Here is a 19,021-nt window from a genome sequence, read left to right as displayed (position 1 = left end):
ATATTTTTAAAAACAACCAAAACGGAAATTTACCTTAAAAAAATGATAAGTTCCAACAGATTCAACAGATGAAGAGTTCTGCTATGAAACAACCCCTTACCTGCCGTCTCCCAGCCATTCTATGAAGTGTTAAAGTGTGCTACTTGATATATAGGCGGGATCCAATAAAAATTTACAGAGAAAATACCGAAAACGTATTCCAGTCAAAGACTTGAACCCGAACAAGATTTTTTCAAATTTTTCTGTAGGTCGCCGTCGTCCCTGCAATCATGAGTCGCCGTTGTCTCAAGCAGCTAAGCCAAGCAACGCAGCCTGAAGTCGCCATCACTGCAAGTTCAAGTACTCGTTGTCCCCGCCGTCTTCGTTGTCTGAGCTTGTCGGTCCCCGCAGGTCAGTCATTTCGTTTAGATTTTCTGTCGTAAAGAAGAATGTGTTCCATGCGTTCATTTAGATAGATTGCTGCCATTTCGTTTTTATGAGATTGTAATGGTTATACTCACAGTTCATCAAAATTACGAGGGCTTTATAGGTAGCCAAAGTTCTCAGCTTTATAGGGTTCTCAGATTTTAATCGTTATACTTGATCGGTTGATCATCAAGGTTAATGGTCATTTAATTTTGTGGATTTGAGTGCTTTATAGATATTGTAGATTTCTTTTTGTCTTGCTCAGAAAAGGACTATATATAGATCTGTGTTTGTATTTGTTATTTGGCTGATCGATTCCATATGAAATTGTTTCACAGTTTTTAATATTCATGCAATAATTGAGATTAGTCGGGGACGTTGTTTCAACAGTACCTGATGTCAATCAAAAGATTTTATGCAATAGATAAACGAAAAGATAGCAAACTTTCAAGCAGTGATGTGAGAACTGTAATTCTAAGGGGTCTGAACACTAAATAGTATACTCTTTGGAATAATATCCTCTTTATGGTGATGGTTTCCGTGGAGATGATGGTTGAGAAAGTGTCACGAGATAACCTTTTTAAGGTTGTGTCACTTCTTAATGATTGTGTTATTTGCCAATCATTGTATTACCAATAGTTGTGTCCATTACCAACTAGTGTCTCATGGCTTATAAATAAGGATCATTGGTATACAATAAAGACATTTAAAGTGGGCACAACTAGTGTCTCATGACCCTCACAGAAGTGTCACCATATTGTCAATTTTTATTTTCTTTTCATCTATTTTTGTTCTCCATTTTTTTAAAATGGCATCAGAGCTTGATCATGACAAAAGGGTTAATTTCGCGCATTGAGAAGATAATCAATACGTGAGTGCTTGGTTTGGATACCATATTTGTATATTACAATCATCTTCATAGACTTTCGAATTTAAGGGAAAAGCTTTTTTAAATTACGGTGGGAGGCCTAGAGTATATTGGAAATCTTCAAAATCTTGTAAGTTATTATTTTAATTTGAAGAAAATTATTGGCACCATTTTATAAAAAGAAATAGTGTACTATCCAACAAATTTACACATATTATCACTATTTCGACTGGTCGTTGGAGTCCTTCACCCCTGCCTAGATTCGAGAGTGTCGGGGACACGTCAGAACCCTGGTCGTCGTCATCAATCTCGCTGGAGGGAAGTACTAACTAGTTATTCACAGAGACTAGTATCAGTTTGTGCGAGGAAGACGAAGGCAAATTCTAGACAAAACGATGTTGTTTTGTCCAACAGTCAGAAAAGTTCAAATTATTCTTGGCCCAAGTGAGGAACAAAAAGACCAAAACGACGTCGTTTTGGCAACGTCTGAGGATTAGAAGCTTATGTCAAACGATGCCATTTCAAGTAAGGGATCAAACGATACCGTTCCGAGGACGTTGGAAGCCACACATAAAAAGCAACATGACATCATTTTGGCTAAACTGAATGACTTTGTTTCGGCTCACTCCAAATAGGCCTAATAAGGGCCAGGCCTCCAGCCCATTTTGCATAAGCTCGTGGGCTCATAAAAAATTGGACCCAAGCCCAAGCCCAAGTCACAAGCCCACAAGCTGACCCACTTTCTACACACTCAAGCCGAGCTGCAAGCTAATCTTTGAGCCGAGTTAATTGCGAGCGGAGAGAAGGAACAAGCCCCTGACCGTGTTGCTAACCACCGATTTTCTTCTCCTAGACCCAATTTGAATCAGCTGAATCAATTGACTCGGTTTTCTAAACAAATTCAAGCGAGATTGGTATTTTGGCTCGTTCGGGGTCATTTCAAGCTTGATTTGGTTCGTTCAAAAGCCGTTGTGCTTCAATTTTTGTGCCAAATCATTACAAAACACCTGTTGGTCAAGATTATAGCCAGAAATTCTTTGAAAAGGGAGAAACATCAAGGAAATTTTATGGGAATACTCATTCGGGATGTCACTTCCATTATTCTCCTTATTTAAAATATAATAGGAGAATTTCGAGGCTACCACTTTGGATTAAATTCAAGGATTATTATTACTATTGAGTTTGTAATAATTTTAATTTTTTCACAGTTGAACTATTGTATTTAATTTATTTACAATAGAACATATTTAACATTTCTATATTTTTTTGTTGATAATTCTTAAGGTTTAATATTTATATCACCGAAGGGAAGTATTGATCCCTTCGAGATAGAAAAACTAAACGAAAGAGATTTTCAAGCTTGAAAAAGGCATGTAACTTTTATTCTAACCAACGGAAAAACCTTATATACATTGACAACACCAAAACCATCAGAAAGTATAGAAAATGGGAATCGAAGTAACGTTTGAAGCAAATATAAATGGGAACAATATAATGTATGGGCAAAATTTTTAATTTTGTATTGTATAAATGATCACATCATTTCTCTATTTGAAGACTATAAAACTTTTAAAGAAATTAAGAAAGATAATGATGACATTGGTGATCATATAATTCAAATGAAGTTATTTGCAAAAGAATTATATGATGCTGGTTGATAAGTGTAATTTTTACATGATTTTTTTACTTTTTTACTTATTAAAATTGTTAGTTTTCCTTTATTTGTTTTAATTTGATTTGATTTTTATTTATTTCTTGTCGTTGAAGGAAGAAAACTGCTGCATGGCTTTTGGAACAAAACAGATGTAAAAGCAGGATTGAAGAGATGCAAATGCAATTGAAATAATAGATAAAAATATTTATTTTATCTCTTATTTGATTACTTTTCTTTATTGTGTTATTTGAATAGTTGTTGGATTAGTTAATATTTAATTATCTTCAAGATAACTACGAAAAAAAAAGCCTAGTTTCGTCTGTGACTTGTAATCCTTTTTTAAAGGCGTTTATTCAAAATTTGAAGAAGCCGTGCTTAAGTTAAGGTTCCTCCATAACGGGCTGGGACCCACGCACTTTTTAAGTATTTTGCCTCCGTTTTGAGCTGTATATCTGCGGCTAGGTTTCGTTTAGTAGATAAAAATTTTTATTTTAAATTTAAAATTTTTATCTCATTATTATAATTTTATTAAATTTTTATATAAAATATAATAAATAATTTAATTTTTTTTAACTTTTTTAAATCTTAAAACAATAATAATATTAAAATATAATATTTTAATATTTTATCTTAAACTCAAAATTTTCATCCCACTTACTAAACAGAAAGTCCTCCGTTGTGATCTGGCTCCGTGTTCAGAGTTTTTCGCCTTTATTGGATTGCCAAAGGTTTAAATGAGGATCACAAGTCATAGACGAAACTAGGCTTTTTTTTTTTTTTTCATATTTATCTTGAAGATAATTAAATATGAACTAATCAAACAACTATTCAAATAACACAATAAAGAAAACTAATCAAATAAGAGATAAGGCTTAGAAAAAAAATCAAATAAGAGATAAAATAAATATTTTTATTTATTATTTCAATTGCATCTCAGCTTCAATCCTGCTTTCACATCTGCCTTGTTTCAAAAGTCACACATCAGTTTTCTTCCTTCAACCACAAGCAAATAAAGAAAAATAAATCAAAAAGATCAAATCAAAACAAATAAAGGAAAACTAACAATTCTAATAAGCAAAAGAGTAATAAAAATTATGTAAAAATTATACTTATCAACCAGCATCGTATAATTCTTTTGTAAACAACTTCATTTGAAGTACATGATTGCCAATATCATCATTCTCTTTCATATAAGTTCGGTTATATTTATCTAATAATAATTGTATATAAGTATTGGATCTTAAATCATACTTTGCCTCAATTGCATCCATAATTTCTTTAGCAGTTTTATAGTCTTTAAATAGAGGAATAATGTGATCATTCATATAATGCAAAATTAAAACTTTTACCCATGCATTGTATTCTTCCTATTTATCTTTGCTTTGCACCTTACTTCCATTTCCATTTTCTACACTTTTTGACGGCTTTAGTGTTGTCAATGTATATAAAGTTTTTTTTATAGATTCGAAGAAAAGTTATATACCTTTCCTAGGCCCGAAAATTTCTTCCATTAAGTTTTTCTCTTCCCGATGGATCAATACTTTTCTTTGGTACCATAAATATTAAACCATAAAAATTAAAAACAAAAAAATGTAGAAAAAATAAATGTGTTCGATTGTAAATAAATTAAATATAATAGTTCAACTGTGAAAAGAATTAAAATTATTACAAACCCAATAGTAATATTAATCCTTGGATTTAATCCAAGGTGGTAGCTTCGAAATTCTCATATTATATTTTAAATAAGGAGAATAATGGAAGTGACATCCCGATCGAGTATTCCTACTAACTTTCCTTGATGTTTCTCCATTTTCAAAGAATTTCTGGCGATAATCTTGACCAACATGTGCTTTGTAATGATTTGGCACGAAATTTGGAGCACAACAGCTTTTGAATGAACCAAATCAGGCTTGAAATGATCCCGAACGAGCCAAAATACCAATCTCACTCGATTTGTCTAGAAAACCAAGTCAACCGGACACTCGAGTCCAGGATTCCAACATGTCCAACATGTCCCTGACACTCGAGTCCCGATAACGGTGAGGGACTCCAGCCACTAGCCGAAACATTGACAATGTGTGTAAATTTGTTTGGCAGTGCACTATTTCTTTGTGTAAAATAGTGCCAATAATTTTCTTCAAAATAATAACAACTTACAAGATTTTGAAGATTCTCAGTATACTCTAGGTCTCCCCCCATAATTTAAAAAAGCTTTTCCCTTGGATTCAAAAGTCTCTGAAGATGATTGTAATATGCAAGTGTGGTTGCCAAACCAAGCACTTGCCTATTGATCGTCTTCTCAATACGCAGAATTAACCCCTCTATCATGACTAGACTTTGATACCATTGTAGAAAAAAATGGAGAACAAAAATGGACGAAATCCGAATGGAAAATTGACAATATGGTGACACTCCCGTGAGAATATTTGTCTCACAAGTTGGTGATGGACAAAGGGAATTAAGTGCCTTCATTGTACACCAATGATCCTCATTTATAGCGCATGAGACACTGGTTGGTAAGGGGCACAACTATTGGTAATACAACCAATGTGGTGTGGATGAAACATTTTATTGAAAGCTTAAATTTGGGTACATCCACAGAACCAATCAATGTATTTTGTGATAATCAGTCTATCATCTCATTGATAAAAAGTGAAACAAAGAGTTTCAAGGGAAAACATATTGATGTGCATTATCATATTTTAGATATAGTGGAAAGAGCTGAGTTCAAGGTTAATTTTATTTTCTCGCCCGAGACGGTAACAAATCTAATGACCAAAGGATTATCTTTGGAGAAATTTAGAGAACATGTGATTAGAATGACGTTAAGAGAAATCTAGATGAAACAACCTCATGGTCGACATGCATAACTCAGGAAGTTTTGGGGACACCAAGAAAATTGGAGTTATGGTGATACTTAAATGAAAATTTTGGTCACTTGTAAAGTCACTAATAATGTGATTAAGGAAAACGTCACGAATGACCTTAGAGTGAATACTTAATAAAATTTCAGTTTAGGTTGATTAATCAAATAATTGCTTGATCATTTGTAAAATTACTGATAAGGTGATTAGGGAAAGTCTCAGGAATAGCTTTAAGATGAAATACTTAACAAAAATTTAGCACAAGTCGATACATGTGTTATGTATTAAGCTAAAGTCGTCACTTGTGACAAAGATATTGATTATTGATCCAGTCACGAAGAACTGATGCCGTTCACTAAATGTTTAGTGAAATGAAGTCACCCTTTATGTGTAGTTAGTAAGAGTACATATAGTGGAAGATGCAGTCAGATAAGGTAATGACAAAAGCGTGCACATGTAGAGTATTGTTGTCATGCTTTGACACCGATATGCAAGAATATATATGGAGATGAGAGTTGAGTAGTGGAAAGCTTATATTGGTATCAAGGTAAAATACTCAACTGGATCATCACTATTTTGTGTGATCAAGTGGGAGATCTAATTCTAAGCGGTGTGATCACCAAACGACATATTCCTTAGAATGACACCCTCTCTATGGTGATGGTTCCCATGGTGGGTAATGGTTGAAGAAGTGTCAAGAGATACAATTTTTTGATTTAATCAAAAGATTGTGTCACTTGTTAATGGTTGTGTCACTTGCCAACCATTGTATTAACAATGGTTGTGCCCCTTGCTAACCAGTGTCTTATAGCCTATAAATAGGGGTTATTGGTGCACAATGAAGATACTTAATTCCTTTTATCCATCATCAACTTGTGGGACAAATACCCTCACGGGAGTATCACCATTAGGGCTGCAACCCACACTGAAAATATCGGGTTTGCGTCCGACCCGACCCGGATCTCACAAGTTAAGGCGCCAATCCAATCCGAACCGACCCGTCAAAAAAGAATCGGGTCGAACCCGTATGACCCGACTTAGTCTTTATTTATTATTTTGAAAAAAAAAAAAAAACTGAAAATATTGCTCCTTCTTCATCGGCAGACCTTGTTTGTACCCATTTTCTACAGATGAAAATTTCCAACCCAACCAAGAAAAGCAAGTTGCATCATAGATTAAGCTTATACATTTTTAGATCATTCGGCCAATAAGTTCTGTTATTTTTTTAAAACTCTCATCAACCAAACACACAGGTGACTACTGCAGTGCACAAATCAGGACAACCAAGAAAAAATGTATCGAGTGAAGAGTCATCGACTTCAGATTTATTGAAAGCAAAAAATCCCCCAACAAATGAAACACAGAAAGCTCCTAATAAATTAATCCCCAAACAACGAGATCTATAACAAATCCCCCAACAACAAGATTTATAATAAATAAAAACCCAGAGATCTCGAAACCTAGAAAACAAGCAAAATCACTGTACACCATCGGGCTTGATCATGATGAAAGTTTGCTCCATATTTTTCTCCATCGAAGGCTTTTGGGTTGCAGCTCTAAAAATGGAGCTAGTTTTTCCATATATTTTTTTTTACCTGGTTTTATTTTTTCTCTGAAGAGGAAGATCGACAGTTACGGCCATAGGTAGCGGTTGCGATGAAGGCGGAAGATGCAGATGAGTAGCACCTGAGAAATCCAATTCTGGAGCGTGTGGCAGCGGAGGCAGTAGAAGATGTGAAGCGAAAGAGGTGTCTGAAAGGCTGTGAGCTCACCTTCAAAGCCTCCATTAAAGCAGTCCCATAATGCTTCCTCTATCTTTTCCCCTTACAGAGTTTATCCCCTACTCGTGCTGTAGAACGACATCGCCGCCAGCATGGTACTTGGAGGCTAGGGTTTGAGAGAAATGACAATGAAGAATAATTTATACGGTCGGTTTAACACTAAAATTTAAACCCGTTTGTTTTTATCAGATTGGTGAACCGATTATTAGTGACCCGTCAAATGTCGGGTCGAGCCGGTTCAGGACACTCGGATCATGCGGGTTGTCGGGTCATATGCACAGGCCTAATCACCATATTGTTGATTTTTCATTCATTTTTGTTCTCCATTTTTTTATTTTCTAAAAGAACAATTGATTCCAATTAAGGTATGCAATTGTAAATCATTTATACTATAATCTCGTTATTTTGAAGTGGACATCATATTTTGGTTGAAAGAAAGTAATAAATCATTGGACTTTACCACCGTACCCTCGTTAGCACCATTTTTTCCTTCTTTACCAACTCCCCAACCGTACATACATATGGGCTGGGAAGTCAGGTGAATACCATTTACGTAGACGTGTCAGTATGTATTTCAATTCATGTTGTGCATTTAGGGTATTTTAGATATTGTTCATGTTTAATTTGTAGTAGCATATACTTATAGCTAGCTCCCGTTGATCCCACCCACTCTGCTCGTGGCACACTTTTCGTAAATATATTATATATTTTTTTATTAATATTAAATATTAGATATTTAAAAATAAATACAATTATTGAATAATGGTTATCTTCCTTGATAGAAGGAATTAATAACCCTTAGAAACTTGTGGACAAGGGACTAGGCATATTTATATAAAAGTCTTTGATTCTCCATCAATTACAACAAATATAAAAAATTAGATAGGCTGAAAACTGCTATATAACACTCTTTATGTTAAAAATTTGTAAAGGCTTACAATCAAGAAATAATTGATTATATGAATATTTGATTGATCAACGATAGACAAAGATAAGTATTCTAAAGATTCTTTTTATTATTTAATTTGCTCCCAAATCTTAGATTAGTCAAGGTATTAGACCAAATTCTTGTGCCACGTTACTCGGGATGAATTTCAATTCTAATGTGGATTTTTGTAGTTGTATATATGTTTGAGCACTCAGATATATTTTTGATATGTGACTTGTTGTTGTTTGAGTTTATCTTTGTGATTTAGAGAATATAAAGTCCTTTAGATTTGAAATCTTCCTTGTTGGGGAGGATTTTACCCGAGGTCCCAGGCCCACAGGAATTGGCTTAGATTAGACATAAAGACGATTCTCCAAAAGGTCTGAGACGCATGGTCCCTCCACAACCCAAATGGGACCCATGACCCACGGAGGTCAGGCATGCCCGTCTGAGATAGGATGGGATGTTACACATAGCACATGAAGCCAAACCAAATAAAAGGCAAGGAAGCATGCCAAAGAAAAGGGATGGGACTCCAAAATGAGAGTCTTCCAAAAATGCCCCAAGTGTAGTCGCATACTATTCACTTGGGGCATTTTTGGAAGACTCTCATTTTTGGTTTGCTAGGATTTTGTTTTGGGAAGGCATGCTCTTCGAAGCCACCTTTTAAGAAGTTTATGAAAGTTTTATGAATTTTATTTATTGTAAGTTGAGTTTATCTCATCTTGTTCTTAAATGAACTTTTGAACTTATAAAAAGTAAATTACAACTTTTGTGGCCCTCCTCCTTGTAACCTGGGTTATTGAGATAGTTTCTTCAACGAGTCTAGATTTTTATATAATCTAGGTTCTTGAAACGAGTTTCTCAACGAGTCTAGGTTTTTCCATTGACTTGATTTTGGCTTTCTTAGGTGAGTCTTCAAATTGATTGTGGGTGCAAGAGATTCCAATTCCTATGGGTTCATATCGTTTGGTATTCAGAGCAAGATTTCCAATCAGACCTAATTCTATCTTTTAATTATTGCATCTTTAAATTTAATTCTAGGGCTTCATTATTCTAAGGTTGCAAAAAAGAAAAGGGGGTTGCCAAACCTCATTATCTTTGGGTGGCTGAATTACTCTATCTTAGGGTTTCCTTGTTCTTTGATTAGGGTTGCAAAAAAAAAAAAGAGTGAGGTTGCCGAAAATTCCTTGCTTTTGTTGTGTTGACCGAATTCCTTGCTTCATTGATTAGGGTTTCTTGCATCTCTAAGTTTGTCAATTACTTCTTTGTTATTTCTTGTGTTTGAATTCAATTGTTTGATTTTAACAATTGAATATTGCTATTTTAATTGAATTAGTGAGAAAATAAAAGAAAGGAAAAGATAAGATAAGAAAAAAAAATTCCGAAAAAAAAATTCCAAAAGAAAAAGGGAAAGAAAGAAATTTGTTGATTGAGCCTTATCATCAAAGGGGCTGAATATATCATTATAGTTGGTATCCTGTTTCGTAATTATTCTTTCCCTCGTATAAATTCCTTGAGTCTCGTGTCATTTTATTCCTTCCTTATTTATTGTTCTTGTTTCTTGGATCTATTACTAGTTTGAATAAAATAAGGTTGTATTGTCTCGATTTAGTTTAACTAGTTCTTAAAGAACTTGAGCGGGAAACTCTTGAGGTAAAAGGTAAGAGAGTGTGTGTGACTATTATTGGGAAAAAGTCAATTAAGAGTGAAATACAAGTGGAGTACCAATATTTAAGTGTAAACATGTAAGGGAGTGTGTGAGGTTTTTTACCACTAACATTCTTTTTGTGCAACTCATTACGATGTCTTACAAAAGTATCTCATCACCAAAGGGGATGGCAGGTAATTCATTCTTTATATTGCATACCATGCAACAACAATGTGAACGGTTGAATTTGGCGTCGGGGGAAGTGAGTGATAGGATGGATCAACGGGATGCAGTGATTAGAAATCTGCAAGGTGGGAGAGATAGGAGGAGCCGTGAACCTAATATTGAGAATGAGTATAAGTATGAAGAGTATGGTGAGTCTCTTATTTCTAAGCGTGCTCTCAATGCATAAATTAAGATGAATAATACATAGTAGCAGATAGAGAACATGTTCCATACTAGATGCCACATCAACAGCAAGGTATGTAACATAATCATTGATGGAGGGAGTTGTTTTACTAACAAGGCTAGCACTACTTTAGTTGAGAAATTGAATTTATCTAATTTGAAACACCCTAGACCATACAAGTTGTAATGGTTAAATGATTATGGAGAGGTTAAGGTAAATAAGCAAGTGCTAGTTTATTTTTCAATTGGAAAGTATAAAGATGAGGTGCTTTGTGATGTAATGCCTATGCATACTGGCCATATTTTGTTGGAGAGGCTGTGGCAGTATGATAAAAGGGTGATCCATGATGGGGTCAAAAACACATACAACTTTGTAAATGATGAAAAAACAATCAAACTTGATCATTTAACCACAAATTAGGTCCATGAGGACCAACCGAAGCTGAAAAGTGAGATTGAAAAAAAAAAAAAAAAAAAAGAGCAAATGTGAGGTTGATCAAAAGAGAAAGAGAGAAAGTGAGGTTGATAAAAAACAAAAAAAGAGTAAAAGTGAGGTTGAGCGAAAAAGAAAGAGTGGATGAGATTGAGGAAAAAAGAAATAGTGAGATTGAAAATGAGAGAGAAAATAAATAAGGGTAAGGCTGAAACCTTAAGAAAAAAAGAGGGTGAAAACAAAAATGAGAGTGAAAAAAAAAGTGAGTGAAGAAAGTGAGAGAAAAATAAAGAGAAGTGGGTTTTTATGCCAAGGCGAATTTTAATATTAACGAATTTAATAAATAGTTGCTTAGTATTGTTATCTCTTTCTTGCAAGGATATGAGGTCGTGTTGCCTAGCAATGTGCTTAGTGGATTATCACCTAGTAAAGAAATAAAGCATCAAATTGATTTTGTGACAGCATTGGAGATTTGACAACATTACCTTTGGCTAACAGAATTTGTTCTACATACTAAACATGAGTCCTTGAAGCACTTAAAGGGACAAGGTAAGTTGACTAGAATGCATGTCAAGTGGGAGGAATGCATTGAGACTTTTCCTCATATAATCAAATACACACATGGTAAAGAAAATTTTGTAGTTAATGTATTAGGAAGAAGGTATGTCCTTATCTTTATTTTAGATACAAAGTTATTGAGATTTAAATATGATAAGACATTACATGCCAATGATGATGACTTTGCTAATGTGTATGGAGTACATGAGAAAACATCGTTTGGTAAGTTCTATATACTAGATTGATATTTGTTTAGAGAGAATAGACTTTTTGTGTCTAACAGTTTTATGCGTGAGTTGCTTGTATGTGGAGCACATGAAAGTGTTTCAATGGGTCATTTTGGTGTAAAGAGAACTTTAGACATATTGCATGACCATTGGTGGGATTATTGTTTGCCATTTATTTAGTTTGCATATAATTGTAGTGGTCAGTTTGGTGTAAAGAAGATTTTTGACGTGTTGCATGAAGATTTGTGGGAGTATAATTTGCCATTTATTGATTTGTTGCATGCACATTTGCGGGAGTATCATTTGCCATTATTAGAGTTTGCATATAATAGGACCATTCATACTACTATTTCTTATTTACTACTACTTCTTATTCTTATTTTGAAATTATTTATGGTTTTAATCCACTTACTCATTTACCTTTAATGCTTTTGATTGTTGATGACAAAAGTAGCTTGGATAGACTTTCCAAATTCTTGATAAAATTAATGATAATTCATATCAAGTGGATCTTCTAGGTAAGTATCATGTTTATGTTATTTTCAATATTACTGATCTTTTTCCCTTTGATATAAGTAGAGATTTGATATCGAATCCTTTTGAGGAGAGGGGGAATGATGGGCACCAAGGTGGACTAAGTCTTAAAGATCCTTTGCAAGTTTCAAATGGTGTAATTACAAGATCGAGAGCTAAGAAAATCAAGGAAGTAATGCAAGAATTGGTGCAATCCACTTGGGATGAGTCTAGCAAGAGACCAATATTCAGGATAGGCTTGAGAGACTGAGATTCAATTCTTATCCACGTGATACAAGTTATGGAAGAGTGCAACATAAATTAGAGCCTATTATTACGTTTATGTGATTGAAGGTTTTGGACTTATTTATTAAATTAAAATGACTTATTTTATTAATTATATGAATTACTCTATAATAATTGGGCATGAGGATGCTTGGCCTACATATGTTTTTTTTTGTTGAATTAGGGTTTCAGAGGCTAAGTTACTGTAGCAGTATTGTAGCTGCACACTATTCACTTGGGATATTTTTGGAAGACTCTCATTTTTGTTTTGCTAGGGTTTTGTTTTGGGAAGGCATACTTAAATACACTTTGTAACCACATTTTAAGAAATTTATTAAAGTTTTATGAAATTTGATGAATTTTATTTATTGTGAGTTGAGTTTATCTCATTTTGTTCTTGAATGAACTTTTGAACTTATCAAAGGTAAATTAATACCTTTGTGGCATTCCTCCTTATAATCTGGATTCTTGAGATAGGTTTTTCAACGGGTCTAGAATTTTATATAATCTAGTTTTTGAATCGAGTTCCTCAACAGTTTAGGTTTTTCCATTAACTTGATTTTAACTTTCTTGGGTGAGTTTTTAAATTGATTGTGGGTTCAAGGGATTTCAATTTCTACTGGTTGAAATCAAGAAATCTCAGTCAATCTAGAAGCTAGGCTAGCTACCATGGAACAACTCGTTGAAAAACTCACCAACGAGATGAACGTTCTCCACGAGGAGAACCAAGCCCTCAAGGACAACAATCAAGACTCAGCACCATGGAGATTCGAGTGCTAGCAAGCACTAGGAGTGCCGGGGGGAAGAGGAAGGTGATAATGACCAAGAGGAAATGAAGCACATGCAAAACGATTTACGTAACCTTAAAGGAAAGTACGAGGAAATGATGAGAAAGATGGGGAGCTCATCTACGATAGACCAACTTTCGTTAGCACGGGTTTGCCCTACCACAATGCAAAGGTAATGGCGGTTCCGTTACCATAGAAATTCTTGGTCCTCCATAGAGGCATACAACAAGACCTGGGATCTAGTGGAGTACTTTGAAACCTTCAAAGCCCACATGACGCTGCATGGGTTCCCCAGGGAGGTGGCTTGCAAAGCCTTCCTATTACCCTTAAGAGGGCCAGCAAGGACATGGTTCGGTTTTCTGGTGCCCAACTCTATTGAAAATTTTGATGAGTTGGCTCTCCTATTCCTCACCCATTTCATGGCTAGCAGGAGGAGAAGGCGTCCTATTGCCTTCCTCTTCACTGTCAAGCAGGGGGAAGGCAAGAGCCTAAAGATCTACCTAGCTAGATTTAATAAGGAGCGAATGACTGCATAGGATCAAGATCAAAAAATCACCTTGGCAGCGCTCTTGGGGGAGTATGGCCCAGATCTACATTTATGGCAGAGTTGGCCAAACGAACCCCCGCGACCCTCTGGGAGTTCATGGACCAAGTTGACAACTTCATCAACGCCGAAAATACTCTCTACACACTGGCTGAACCAAGGCAGCAAGAGCTAGAGCAAGCAGACAAGAAGGGAAAAGCCCCGAAAAAAGGCCACGCTAGAGAAAAGGCTTAGCGAAAATAGCTGGAGGTAAGGAAGGAAGAGCCAGCCAGTGAAGAAAAAAGACCGACACAGAAGAAGCGTCACTATTGCACCTACCATCAGTTGACCACCCATAACATAGAATAGTGTCGTTTGCACTAGAGGGACCGAGCAGCACCCAGGTACCGTCCAACCCAACAAGGAGAGCAACCATGGAGGGACACTCCAAATAAAGGAGTCTTGGCAAAGGGTATCAGCAAAGGAGGGTAGAGTCCTGGCCCTAGAAGAAGAGAAGCCGAACGGGAATCACCGCACGCTAGAAAACCTCACTATTGCAACGGGTTTCGTCAGTGGAGGGGCGACCTCACCTGGGAGGAAAGCCCATGCAAGGTAAGCTCAATATCGGGAAGTCTACTCAGTCTCATATTGCCCCACTAAATACTGGAGAGGCAAACCTACCTATGTAATTTTCTTCAGAGAAGATGATAAGGGAGGGAGTCCTCTAAGTCCTCTACCTACACGATGATGCGCTGGTGGTAACCATGCAGATTGCCAACCTCACCACTAAGAGGATTCTCATCGACAACGGTAGCTCGGCGAACAATTACCTCCACCTACCACCTAAAGGTAAAGTTCCCGACGGCCTAATGGGTGGGCGAAATCCGATCTGAACAAGACTCAGCATGAGAATGCCACATGTGGGAGCTGAAGCCAATGGCCGGAGGAATGATGTCCAACGTGGGTATGCGACTCTCATAAAGCCGCAACAAGCTCTTGTCAGGACACCAACTATCCCGACTAAAGGGGGAGAAGGGCGCATATAAGGAAAATGAAAAGCAACCCTGTTCTTTCTCTAATTTTGTAAATTTTAATCCCTACTGTATGAACTTTGTTTAATGAGAAACGCTAGTCATTTTCAGGGATTCAGTGAACAAATCTCCAAGGACAATTATCTCCTTCAAATATCAAATTTTTATTGACTGATTACCTCCTCACGGGGTAACAATGAGACAAAGAGTGGGAGCAGCACTAGCTTGACCCTTACTCTCATTTCCTGTGACGTCAACTGATGGGAGCAGGTTCAATCACAAACTATCATAACAGACTACCTCTATGTGAGGGTCAACAGGTAGATCTTCCCCAAGAAGGAGAGTGGGTCCAGCCCTGAGGCTGCCGTAATAATACCCCATCCTGTAATGGCAAAGGGATGATTACCTTCCCTGGGGGAATGAATAGGGAGAGAGTGATTTGAGGTGCCTCTACCCTTCTCTCGGTGGAGTGTGGGCATGTCCTCAGTAGCTCGACACACCTTACCTTCCTCGTGAGCATCAATCGACAGGAGCAGGTTTAGTCATACATACTGCCTGAATATATTACCTCCCATCGGGGCATCAAAGGATGAGATGAGCCAGAGGCCATCTCGATCCTCTTGCGGGGGGTCCAACCTTGAGGCTTTCCAAACATTACCCCGTTCTTTCATGATGAAGAGTGAGCGCAACACCAGCCTGACCCTCACTCCCCTTTCCTACGACGTCAACGGATGGGAGTGGGTTCAGTCACAAACTACCCGAACAGACTACCTCCACATGAGAGTTAATAGGTGAGATTAGCTCCAGGCTAGCCCAATCTCCCACGCAGAGGAAAGTTAATCTAGCTCTAGAGCTACCCAAACATTACCCCAGCCCGTCATAGCAAATGGATGATTACCTCCCCTAAGGGAATGAATATGAGAGAGCAGTTTGAGGTGCCTCCACCCTTTCCCTTGGCAGAGTGCGGGATAGTCCCAAGACTACTCGACACAACCTCAGAAGAGACTACATACCCTAATCGAGAGAAGGCTTTGAATTTCACCACATCAAACCAACAAGGCAGGTTAGTAATTGTACAATAAAAGTATATATCTTGGTTCGAATTTTGCAGTGCATATGCAAGTATTCGGGTGAGTTCAAGCTTACATACCACTAGACCCCTCTTGCCAAGCACCAGGGTCAACGAGGCGAGCTCAATTTTACATTCCACTCGATCTCCATTAGAGTATTTGGGTGAGCCCAATCACACATACTGCTCGGCCCCCTTTCTTATGGCATTAGGGTCATACATAGTGCTTGACCTCTGTCAAAGTATTTGGGCCAGCCCAATCACACATACCACTCGATCCCTCTCACTATGCACAAGGGTCAATGAGGTGCACTCAGTCTTATATGTCGCGTGACCTCACTCGACCCCTATTGCCAAGATCAAGGGTCAATGAGGCACACCCGGTCTTACTGTTTGGGACCTCGGTCAAGTTCCCAAACATTAAGGTTGTCCATGCCTTGGTTCTCCTTTGGTTGACCGATTGCCTAAGCCCTCTTGCTTGGTTATTGCTCACCAATGGCAATGATGGCAATTGTGGTAAGGTGAGGTTTGGTGTTTAGGGATGGATTTGATGATGATAACGAGTTCGGGCAATCTAAGTGGTTAATTTGTGTGTTTGATGCGAGGTAGGACGGCTTGATGATGACCCTTGGTGTTGGCAACACTTGGGTGATGTTTAGGGTTGGTATGGTGAGGTGGGGCTAGGGTTTGAATGGTGAATGGATAGGGCTGCCAATTTTGAAAGTGTTGTTTTGGGTAGTCTACAGTTTCGGTTAAGTCAAAGATGAAATGGATCTTAGGGTTGGTGGGTTTAAGTAAGATCCTAAGATTTAGAAATTGGAGGCTAGGGTTAGGGTTTCCTAAAATGTAGGAAATCCTTATGGAAATTAGGGTTTATAGCTAGGCTTTTTGGAGACAATAGATCTAGACTAGATCTAGGGTTTTGTGGCTTTATGGAATAGATCTATGATCAAATATGGATCTATGGAGGCTTATGAAGTGTTTGGTAGGTGAGAAAGTAGGTGAGAAAGTGTATGGAAAGGATAGGAAATTATAGATCTAGTCTACGGCATGTGAGTATTATAGATCTATGGAAGGGGGAATGTGTTAGGCGTGATTTATGATTGGGAGATGAGAATTATGCAAAAAAAATGATGAACACGAAGGAAGGATATGAAGAACATGCATGAACAATATGAACAATACGATGAACACTCAAGAACACAATGAACAACTCAACACCAATTCAAGCAATGCACCAAGATGAAAAAAAAAAACCTCATAAATTGATAAATTGAATCACACATATTCAATGAATTGCAAGAAGATAATTCTCTTCTTGGGATCCACAAATTTCAACCACAAAGCCCAAGTGCAAAGGCACCGAAAATGATTTCCTAAACAAATAATCTCTCTCTAGGGTAAATGCTAAAAGATGCAAATGAAATGACTAAGGGTCCTATTTAGAGAGCTTACAAATTGAAAACTCCCAAAAGGTCCCTAGCAAAATAAATAAATAAACAAAGCAAATAAATAAAATAATAAATGGATAAATGGCCCTATGGTCGTGACATGCATTGCCCATGGTGGGCTAGGATAGTTTATGGCCCACGGCTGAGCTAGTCTTGGTCTAGTTCGATGGCTGGCTGCATGGCATGGTGCCAAACATAGGCTTGATGGTGGGCACAGGGTGGTGTTGTGCTGCTGCTGTGAGGCCTAGTCAAGTAGCTTGGGCAGTAGCCCTGCATGGCCCGGGCTAGTGGCCTGGGCGATGGGCATGCATGGCCAGAGCTGATGGTCTGGGCGCTGGGGCTGCAAGGTATGGGCTGGAACTGTGTACTGGATGGCGTGCCTGTGAGGGCATGCCACTAACCTCGCTGAGTGGTGCTAGGGCACACATGCATGCACGTAGGTGCACACTCAAGGGAATGTGCAGGCCTGCACGCATGGTCTGTGCGCACAGCCAGTAGCCTACATGGGTGCCTATTGCGTGTCAGGGCATGAGCCAGTCCTGGCCCTCCAAGAGCTGTGTCAAGATGCAATTTCAGGCAGTCCTTCCAAGGGTTTTGACACTTACATACTGTGCAACCTCTGCTAAGGATTTATGCAAAGATTTTTGGGTGAGTTCTGGCCTACGTGCCACTAGGCCCCTCTGGCCATGCGCAAGGGTCAACGAGGTGTTCCCGGTCTTCCATGTTGCGCGACGTTCATAGAGTCTTTTGGGTGAGTTTAGGCTTACATGCCGCTTGAGTCATTGATGCCTCTCGCTATGCGCAAGGCTCAATAAGAAACGCCCGGTTTTACATACCACATGACTTTCGCAAAGAATTTATGCAAAGTCTTTTCGGTGAGTTCAGGCTTCCCTGCTGCTCGACTCCTCTCACTAAGCACGAGGGTCAACGAGACACATCTAGTTTTACATACCAAGCGACCTCCAAAGAGGATTCCTAGGAAAGCCCGATCTAACATATCATGCAGCCTCTGCGAAGAATTTATGCGAAGCCTTCGAGCAAGTTCAAGCTTGCATGCACACTGCATGATCTCCTTCAAAAGTTATAAATGAACTTGGCATCACATGCCCCACCATGCCTATAGAGGGATGCGAGTAAGCATGGCTTAAGTTTGTAAAGGATTTCAGGCCAAACATTACCAGACGATAAGCGGGTAAAGAGGCCGTTATACTTAGCGGGTTACTACCCAAACATGTGGAATTGCTCTCATGGCATGAGAAGTTATTTATTCACCAAGAAAATGTCAGGTCTCAACAAGCCATCGACATATTATTACCCGAAAGAGGCATGTGCAGACTACGGACAAGCAAAGAAGGAAGAAGTGACAAAGATTAAAGCCATAAACAAAAGAACATTTTATTCATCAACTGTTGAAATCCGTACAAAGAGGAGGTTACAACATATTCACAAAGAAACCATGCAAAGAGAAAAAAAAAGCCATCCACTAGCAGGGTCAAACTCGGCAGGGTACCTTACGATACCATTGGCAGAAAAAGATGGTATTGATGGGGTCACTGAAGGGGTACCATCCGTACAAGAGAGCCA

Source organism: Carya illinoinensis, chromosome 9 (assembly GCF_018687715.1).
Source record: "Carya illinoinensis cultivar Pawnee chromosome 9, C.illinoinensisPawnee_v1, whole genome shotgun sequence".
Lineage (NCBI taxonomy): Eukaryota > Viridiplantae > Streptophyta > Magnoliopsida > Fagales > Juglandaceae > Carya > Carya illinoinensis.
Note: the sequence above shows the minus strand (reverse complement) of the source record.